The following is a 10844-nucleotide window of genomic DNA, read 5'->3' as shown; positions in this document are numbered from 1 at the left end:
CGGCCGAGAAAGAGCGGAAGTGACGCGAGACTCTCATTAGCATACGGGACTCATTGTCCGGCGGGAGGGGAGGGGGCCGCGCCCCGGGGGGGAGGGGGCCCGAGCCCCAGTGGATTCCCGCTGGCCTGGCCCCCATCCCGCCCTGCGGGCCGCGCCCCGGCGGCCGAGGGGCGGGCGGGTTACATAACCGCGCCGAGCGCGGCGGAGGGGGGGGTGGCTCTCGCGAGATGGACGGAGTGAGCTGCCGGAGGCGGCGGCGGCGGGATCTACCCCGGGCCCGCTAGGAGGCGCCGCGCCCTGCGGCTGGGTCCGGAGAGGGAGGCGACGCCGCCCGGTTATCCCTCCGCCGCCCCCAGCCGGGACTACATCCTGTCCTGAGGGGCCGCCGCCGCCGGGGCGGGGGCACGCGCCTGGCGAGCCGCACGCCCACGTGACCGCGGTGCCGCGCACGTGACCGCGCGGCCGCGAGCATACGGTCTCGTGCCGCGGCGAGCAGCGGCGGCGCCTCAGGGCGGGCGTTCCCGCTCCCACCGCGCCGCCGCCCGGGCCGCAGCCCGCCCCCGGGGCGGGGCGGGGCCACCGGCGCAACGGCAGCCCGCGGGGACCGCGCCCCGGCCCCGCCCCGCCCCGCCCCGCGGACACCGCGCTCACACCATGGACAGCGCAGCCCGAGGGGCCGGAGCCGCCTCAACCGTCGCGGCGGCCCGCCCGGGAGCGGCCCGGGCCCGACGTGTCCCGGCACCCCTCTGCGCCCCGCCCGGGCCCCCTCTGCGCCCGGCTCCAGCACCCCCCCCGCGCCCGGCCCGGCCCCGGCCCCGGCCCCCTCTGCAGCCCGAGCCGGGGAGGCTTCGAATGAGGCGACGGCTGCCGTGAGCAGCTGGTGGCGGCCGCGGCCTGCAGGTGTAGCACAAGCCACCACGAGGCTAATGAGGGAGGTTGCTGAGGTGAGGAGGCCGGGTCCACTCTGCACGTCGCCACTCACCGAAACCTGAATTTCTCCCATTTTGGCCCGATGCACTGAAGGCCTGCAGGGGCCCAGCGCGTGTGGCGTTCCCGGTCAGCCCGGTGCCTGCGCGCTGCCCCATGCGTGTGGTACGCGGCCATCGGCGGCGCGAGGGTGGCTGCAGTGCAGTCGTGTCTGGGTTGTGCCGAGGCTCCGCATGCGGCTCTTCCTTGTGGGCCAAGACATCTCTTCAGCGAACAGGGCCCAATTCTATAGCACAGTAAAAAATCCTGCAGCTGAAAGGGAACGATGGCTTTTGTTACTTCAAAAATACACAAGCACTAGAAGGACAAAGGAAAGCGTAATTGTATCCTCAGCGTTCAAAACCTTTCTGGTTCAGGATGACATGTGAACCAGAAGTAAAGGCACTTTTTTTCCTGGTATTGTAAGGCTTAACTAAGTGCGTGGTTCCAAATCATCACCTGAAGTATAAAGGCATAGAAAAGTTGTCATAAATTACTTAGACTTCATAAAACTCAAGGATCTCCTGCGTTTTCAAGTGACTGATAGCCCGAAAATGTGTGCACCGCTGTGTTCACAATTCACACAAATAGCTTTTATGAAGAATTTAGTGACATTTTATTGTATTTGTTAGCTTGCTTTAAGACTACGTAGTTTGGCAGAATTTGGAAGCACGCCATTTGGCACTGCCTGCAGATCACGCCTTTATCTCACCGGGGTACTTTCATGCTGTCTTCACATCAGCGGTGGTAAGAATCAGTACGTCAGGGAAAGAGTCCTTTTACAGCTGAGTGGAAATGGCAACAAAATGGCAACACTTACCTGCAAAAACAAAGCTTGTGCTTTGGCGTTAAAAGGCTGCCAGCGCTGGGGTACTTGAAAGTTTCCCTGTGATACACGTACGTGAAATATGTCGCAATTAAAGAAAGCAAAGAAAGCTGCTTTGTTTTTTCTATAACTTCAGTTTGCCTTCCAAGAGTAGATACTTTTTCTTTGATGGCGCAATTAAGAAAGTATGTTGGAAAACATTTCTGAAACGCAGTTAAGTCAGTACCATATTCAGAAGCTATCAACTAACTTCATGGCCACGTAAGCCAGTTTGATTGCTATCGACTAAAATAACACAACCCCAAATAAACTTTGGCACCTTCCTATTTCAAGACTTTTTAACTTATGTGTTACCACTGACCACTTTTTAGCCATGACTTATTAGTTGTGCATTATAAGACACTTCTGTTTCCCTAACTTGCCTCTTACTGGTCAGACTTCTGTTTTCTTCTTAAAATTAATTAAAATTTTAGAAGAAAGGGAGAAATGTTTGCAGCACATTTCATACAGCATTGTTACACACTTTCCTTCTTTCTGAAATAAGAAAACAAACAGTAACAATAAACAATTCTAGAAGGTTTGGAGTGAAGAACAGTAACTACTTCATCACCTCACCTAATGTGAGTTGTACATCCATATGATGCTTTTGGTTGTATAGAAGAATGCTTAATTGAGAAAATGAACTCGGTAACAGAAAAGAGAACTGGAAGTTGGCAGATACTGACTTGGATTTGAGTCTGCAAGACTCATTTGGTTATTATGGCTGGAAGATGGGCAAGGTTGGAAAGGACTGTCCCATTTAATTCACTGTGTCACCACCACACTTCAGGGTTCTAGCGTGGATTTATTTAGTACACATGGAAAATGAATTTCTAAGAAAATACAACAGTATCAGGAAAACGTGTAAAAATACAACAGCACCAGAAAAACAAATACGTGACCCACAAGCCTTTTAATTTAAGGGCTGAATTTGAGACAAAGGTGAGAATTGTTTGAAGGATAGAGGAACTGAGTTCAATGTAACATGATAAAGCGATTGGAAATAGAAATTGTATTTGATAGATGTTTAACATGAAGATACATGCAAAGGATGCAATAGCACAAACAGAAATATTTGGGATCCAGGCAAGGAGAGATGAACAAGCTTTTGGACATCTTTCCATGGCCTGAATTCTGGGTATCAGAGTAATTTTGTATCCTGCTGTAGTTTCTTGATACTTATCAGAAGAAGCCTGCAGGCCAGCTAGGCTGGCAGCCAGAATTGCTAAAGATAAAGAGAGTCCTCTAAGCCCTTCCTCACTATCCAAAATATCAAAGTATTTCCAGCTGGAAACAGCATTTCCAGCCATGATGGTGGTACCCAGTCCAGAATTTGGGCCAAAAAGAGTAAGGAAAACAATTTGTGAAGAGTTCAGAAACTGCAATTTGGTGTGAGAGGGACTTAAATTAGATGTGGATAGAAGGAAGAGAATCAGGAGGTGGAAATACCCACTCAGTCAACAAGATGGGTGATGCAGGCAAAGTTATTTGAGGCAAGAGAGAGAACAACAGGAGAGAAAGATAATGTAGCAGCAGAGGTTTGAGCAAATGAGCCATTGCCTGCTTGGGGGTAAAGTCTGCAATGGCAGAGCTGAAAAAATTGGGGGGAAAGATGAGACAGTACATGTGGAAAGCAGTCTTCAAATGATGGACAAGATCTTGTTGTCATTTTGTTCAGTGAGAGTTTTCGTGATGGTTTGCACAGTATGATAGTTGTCAACAGTTAGCAAGTTAAAAAAGAAAGATGAGAATAATACAAAATTTGTATGAAAAGATTGATTTTAAAGGTAAAAATAAAGCAGTGGAGAAGAAGGAGAAAAGGCATTGAGACCATTTTTCTCCTGTGTGTACAGAGTGAGGTGAACAAAACAAAATAAAAGTTGATGATTGTAGTCTTAATGTACTATTTATATTACAGAAGTGGGTATTGTTTCTCACAATAGACTATGGCCACTAGAAGAATCACTAAAATCATAGCACTGTAAGAGACTAAACACTTAACACCAGAGGGGACACAATTAACATTCCCAAATGGTATAGGTATAACTGAACATGTGTTGTGCTACTGATTCGGGTAAAAATTGTGCCCAGATTCATAACTGTACTAGTTTAGCAGCAGTACTATGTTTGGGCTTTATTAAAATACAAAATAATTAAAGCAACTATCAATGGCTTTAAGCACCTAACACAACTAATTGTATAATAAACACAGGTAAATTAGTCCCCAGCAGTATTAAGATCACTGGTCTCACAATGATCTTTAAGACTCATTAAGTCATCCAGCTCCTATGCTGTTTAGACACTCAATCATCTGTCAGTATTCTCTAGCCTTCTTCCATGAAGATGACTTTGGGAACAGTCACCAGGAAGAACAAAAGTCAGTCTGTATCAAGATGAAAGTAGGGGAAAACTGTCCTTTGACACAGAATACTCGCCTTCTTTTCTCCTTTTTTTTTTTTTTTTTAAGAAGATACTACTCATAATGAGCAGGCCTATGATTAGAGATGCTTAAGACAGGTTTGTTTAGTTAGTTTGGGATAACTTGAAAGGAAAGGTTGATGCCTTAGTCAGACGAATAAGAAATTAATCTGTCACAAGCAATACTTAAATTTCACATGGAAGCTGGTCAGTCAAGTATCATGTCCTTTGGAGATGATGCTGTACTGCCATGACAAACTACATCCTTTCTGTGGATACAGGATTGATGTCTTACATGTTGTCAGCGCTTTCAGAAACACAGCATTCAGATAGGATTTACTTAGTGAAAGACATTGATTAAAAATAAAAAAAAACACCTAAATTCAGTATTTCAGTAATTTATCACTTTCCAGCAGCTTGTCTTTTCTACCTCCTCTGCATTGTACAATAAATAATATAACTGTTTTGACAGGATGCACCCATCGGAAGTGCTGCCATATGCCTTCTTTGCAAGAGCAAGCAGAATGAAAAACTGGGCTACAACTGAGAGCTCTCCAACTCGCTGCAGTCATGACACGAAATTCACCATGTAGTAAGTCAATCTGGTTATTTTCTTCCTGGGTATCCCCCCAGTAGTTGCACAGAAGTAGTGGGGCAGGAGACCTCAAAGCATTCTCATGCAGTGACTGTAGGAACTCAGTCAAGATCTTTCCTGTTCTGGAACAAAAGTAGAAGTATCATTTAGTGCTCAGATCTTCCCCTTCCTGACAGCACAGCATTTTAGGAGCTAGATAACCATCCTCAGCTTCCCAGGAAATAGCAAGTTCTCAGCTGTAGTTTTGTCTGGATTCACCTCCTAGGAGTGTGACATGTTTGCAAAAAGTCAAAACAGGGAAGAAGTTTGTGAGCCAAAGACAAGGTTGTTTGATATTTGGATTTTTTTCTTGTTATTGTTGGGGTTTTTATATTATGATGCACCATCTATACTGATTTCTGTTGAACAGTCAGTGCAACTAACCTTGCAGGGATAACCTTCCATTTTATGATATTTGTCTACTGCTGCTTTGTTGAAATTCCTCTCTCAAGGGCTGAGTTTTCAGGTCTTATTTTGGATTAAAAGTTGCAATTCAGTTTCCCTCTTTCCAGTCCCAATATATTTCCCCCAGACAGTAACAATCACAGTGTGTAAGAACTTATAAATGGCCACCATGCCTGAAGAAAGAAGGTAAAACGGGGCAGGAACAGAGGAAGAAATGATGCTCAGAAAGTTTTTGTGCTTTATGGAAATTCTGTGATTACCTTCTTTATTCATGTCTTCTACAGCATGGCATCTTGGATATAGTGTGTCATAAAACAATGGTAAAGTTCGATTAGCAATCCTCTTGTCTGCGCATACCCTGTTTGTACTGACACTAATGTTAAAATTTGCCTACAAGACTGGAATGCTAATCATTGAAAAGCTGTTGCTGAAGTCATCAATGTATTGAACTCAGTAGGCAATCTGTCATTTAATTCATTTGTGCCAAGATTTCAATCCATGCTTACATTTGGAATCTTGATAGACCCTTAAATAAATATTATTGATTAGTCATCACTGTTTTGCACTGTTGATATTCAGAAGGTTGTGCAACCTTGCAGTTGGCTTTCTACACAGTCCACTGGAAAAATATGTTTTATTATAGTGCTTGTGTTGGCAGCTAGGTACATCTTTATTGCAGGCTCAGATTTAAAAAAAACCCAAACAAACCAAAACTGAAGCCAACTCCCTGCAATCTCAGATCAGACAAATCCTCACCCACAAGACCCAGAAAGCTAGGGATCTCATTTTGATACTCGTTTCACATTCAGTAGGATACATTAAACCAGGCCTTGGTTGTCTGAAGGTGTTGTCCCAGCTTCATAATCATAGTCATAATCATAATGACCTAGGTCAGAGGGATTAAACTGCCTGACCTCATGAATTACATACCTAACCATTGCATGACTAAGAGTGAAAATCCATACCTCGGGGTATGAACCTGTATTGCATATCCCTGAGGCAGGGCTACTGAGGGTGTTAGCGGCATGAGGAGACCACTGGTGCTCACACTCCACCTGCCATATAGTATATATGATCAGGTGCTAAGTCCTTGGACAAGGGGAAGGATCAATTTTAGTAGCCCCCAGTTTTGTGTATCGTCTCGCAGCCGGGGCTTCAGATTGTCTGATAAAAAACTTCACACTAATACAGGGCTGCTTAAGTCACTCAGCAGAGCTCTGACTGGGGATGTGCACTCAGAAGTACTCCCAAACCAGAGAGCAAGCACCAGGCTTGGGTCAAGGATCCGCTTAATGATATGCCATGCAAAACTCCACAACCCATTCATCTTTAACTACCAGTCTGTTGGGGTCGCATGCTTGAAGTTTAGCACATGCTTTGGCTGTTCTAATGGGTTTGAACAACTGAGCCCACGGTGTAAGATTTTTCATCCATCACATGGAATTTGTAGCCCACAATAACAGAACAAGAGATCTTCCCTGAGCCTTGCCTGTCTGCCAGTGGAGGTAATCAGATTGCCATTCAGGGGAAAGTGAATATTACTGGTGCAAAATGTGAGTTACTTTCTTCCCCCTCTTCCTTAACCATGCCCAACCAAAAATATCCATGATATATACTGATTTAAGCCAGGAAGGAATTAAAGCTCCTGTTCTTGCCAAATGATTGAGTGCTTGCAGACACAGATTCCTAAGAAAGTATAATAGAGAAAGTGCATTAGCAGAGTATTTGTGCCTTCATAGGAAATGAATATGGATGTAATTAAGAAAAGCTGATTTATGTGGAACTGTAAAACCAGGGACATAAAATAAAAAATTCTCTGTAAATGTCAAGTCAGTGTTTTGTGGTGGCCAAAACAAGGCAAGCAGAGTATCGCAATGGTATTAAGAAGAACGGAAAACTAAAATGCCACTATATAGATCACTAGCACGTGAATATTTAAGACATTGTATGGAGTCCTAGGCACTTGATCTCTCAGGATTACAGTAGAACTGTTATTCTGCTATAGCCTGCCACTAACATTTTGAGCACAGCAAGGTGTGGTGTGGCTTCTGTCTGAGAAAATTAAAAAGACAATATGGTGAGGGGATAAGCAGGGTCTATAGAAGAATAGGAAAAGGAAAATGGGAAACCAGAAATAGGGAACATAGAATGCTAGAATCATAGAACGGTTTGGGTTGGAAGGGACCCTAAAGATCACCGGGTTCCAACCCCCAGCCATGGGCAGGGACACCTTCCACTAGACCAGTTGCTCCCAGCCCCATCCAGCCTGGCCTTGAGCACTTCCAGGGACGGGGCAGCCACAGCTGCTCTGGGCAGCCTGTTCCAGGGTCTCACCACCCTCACAGTGAAGAATTTCTTCCTGATACCTAACCTAAATCTACCCTCTTTCAGTTTAAACCCATTCCCCCTTGTCCTATCGCCACGTGCCCTTGTGACAAGCCCCTCGCCAGCTTTCCTGTCAGCCCCTTTAGGTACCGGCAGGAGCTGTAAGGTCTCCCCAGAGCCTTCACTTCTCCAGGCTGAACAACCCCAGCTCTCTCAGCCCCTCATCCCAGGAGATGTGCTCCAGCCCTCTGCCCATCTTCATGGCCTCCTCTGGACTCGCTCCAGCAGGTCCATGTCCTTCTTAACGCTGGGGGCCCCAGAGCTGAACGCAGCACTGGGGGGGTGGGGTGGTGTGTGTCTCACAAGAGCAGAGCAGAGGGGGAGAATCGCCTCGCTCGACCTGCTGGTCACACTTCTTCTGGTGCAGCCCAGGACACGGCTGGTTTTCTGGGCTGCAAACAGCCATTGCTGGCTCATATTCAGTTTTTTACTGACCAGCACCCCCAAGTCCTCCTCCACAGGGCTGCTCTCAATGCACTGAGAACATTTGATGAACTTATCAGACAGCGAGCTTAAAATAAAGTACTTCACAAAACACGTGTATTAAAATTGCTAAGCTCATTCCATAGGATGCTGTAGGAGCCAAAGCTTTAAATGGATTCAAAAAGCAATCAAATCCTTAGAAAAAATTAAAATTAAAAGGTACAGATCTTTTTGACCTCTGGCTTCAGAAGACCCTGTATTACTGACTGTTGGTGTATTCTGGCAAAGATGATACTGGCTGTGTTTCCTTGCTTTCATGCTGCGTCCATTGTTGAGCACTGTTAAGAGACAGTATAGCCATTACTGTGTAACTTCCTTCTTATAAGCTGTTCTTCCCCTACAATATATATTCTTTTAAATTTTTTGGCTTTATGTTAAGAATTTAGATAGGTCGTCTTCAAATACAAATGAGGCTTGATTAAAAGAAGCTGGAGACATATTCATGTAACTCAAAGAATTTCTGTTAAAAAAGTAAAAACCAGTTTAAGTAGAACTAAGTAATGGTGTTTCACCCCACTATTTGCTGAGAAGATACTAGCTTTATCAAAGAGGGACCTCTATTAGAGCTCTGAACACCGGTTACAGTATTGCAATATTTATTTTTCATGAACTCTCACAGCAGTGCATGCGAGAGAAAAGGTCAGCAGACTTAGAGCTTGTTTTTGCAATGTTTTCCAATATACAGAACACTGTTCAAGTACTGGTGAGGTGCTACAGTGCCAGATCTGAGTGCTCAAGGACAGGGAATACTTTAGAACCACATGTTTTTAGTCACCTTAGTGGAGAAACTCATTGGAAAGGAAGTACCATGGGCTGAGCTGTGGGAAAGGATGAAGAGGTGATTTAGGCCAGTTCTGGGCAAAGATTGTTTTCCTAACTCAGCATTAACAGTGTAGTATTTTACGATTCTCCCATCTACAAGTGCACAGAGGGTCAAATGCCCAAACAACAGCTAGTTCTTCTCAAGTTCAGGCTTTTAAAATTTACCAAAAGACAACTTTTGAAAGTACGTTCAACATTCACCGAGTTATCTGCAGCCCAGTCCCCCTTTTTTAAGGAAATACATGTTTTTTTGCCAGGAAAAAAAAAACCCAGATTGTTTTCATAGTATATATTGTGAAATATGTGTGTGTATATATATACCACTAACCCAGGGGAAGCCTGTAGGTTCTTAATTCTGCTTCCTTCCCTGGATCCATGTATTAGTTCCTTTCAGTAGTGCTTTCTACAAGTAGCTGGGTGCAGGCTGATCAGTTTCACTCTTGTGACCTTTTGTTTCAGGAAAAGTGTCTTCTTGTTCTGATGCCATGAAGCACTTGTTTTCTTTCCCTTACAGTACTTCTTTCTTGATAAACACCATTACCTTTATGCATAATAGGAAGTATTACTCATTTATCTAAAAAATGAATATAGCCTCGTCACATTTCAAACTTTCATATACTGGAGCATATAAAACATGCCATGTGTTATGATCCTAATTTAGATGTAAAAGCACCTTCCTCCAAACATGATCTCATAAATAAATGAAGGAAATTTACAGGTAATTTTCATAATTAAAAAGTAGACATGCACACTCTAAAAGCTAGACCCTAATTCACAGCAATTAGATCATGAATAACTAACATTATGGACTTCAGTTATATATTGTTACATAAAAGTCTGAGAAAAATATGATCTTGTTGAGGCTCAATTTATATTCCGGCAAACGGTTTTCAGTAGTATAAAAATTTGAATAAACATCTAAAACCCTCACTATTTGGTCCTTAAAAACTTTGTACCTATTTTCAACTTAAAACATTGATTTTAGCCATGAAACCTCCAAATGAAACATAAATAGATGAAATCTATTCACTGGAGATTTCAGTGGCCCTTTAGACCCAGAGATTTATTTCTGTACGTATCATTAGATCTGATTAGCCTTCACCAAATGAAATTATATAGAATTTGCTGGAAAAGTACAGGCAGATGTCACAAAATGTACAGTTAAGTCACTGTAATCCAGTTACATGTAGATTCAAAACCTACTGCTACATATTTTGTTATTTTAAAGCAAATTAAATGTTAAACATTTGCTCTGAATAGTCAGAAAAGTAGAATAGTATCAGAATCTGTACAATTTCGCTAAAGAACAAAGGAATATCTCTAAAGTAGTCCACTAGAAAATAAGCTTTTGTTTTAGATTTAATTATTTTTGTTACCGAGTGTGACAAATAACTATCTGAAATATGAATTTATCATTTATGTACAGATTTCTCAAATTTTATTTTCTAATATTAACAACTGTATCCAGTATACTAAAGGAATGCAGACAAATACAAACCAAACAGGCATGATTTTTAAGATGTTTGTTGCTTTTCCTCTCCTACCATTAATTTTCTGATACAGGTCTCTGGACAGAGCTACCCTTCCCCCCAAAAAAAAGAAAGGACGTATTTTCCAACATATATAAAACCATTCTCAGAATAATTTCATCCTCCTCCTTACTTCTTCCCTCCTGCCCCCAAGTGCATATTTGATTTCAAGGGCTTCATAGTTTCTGAGTTCTGGCTGTATCAAACCACAAAACAAAAACCAGCGTTACTTTGCTTGTATTTCGTTAATCAGGATCAGGAACAAATACAGGCTTTACACTGCAAATTGTTACTTGTCAAAGAACAATTTCTCAAACGCCTTCAGTGAGGTGAATTG

The sequence above is a fragment of the Falco naumanni genome, chromosome 10 (assembly GCF_017639655.2).
Source record: "Falco naumanni isolate bFalNau1 chromosome 10, bFalNau1.pat, whole genome shotgun sequence".
NCBI classification, from domain to species: Eukaryota; Metazoa; Chordata; class Aves; order Falconiformes; family Falconidae; genus Falco; species Falco naumanni.
The sequence above is the reverse complement of the archived record's forward strand: the minus strand, read 5'-3'. Positions refer to the sequence as shown.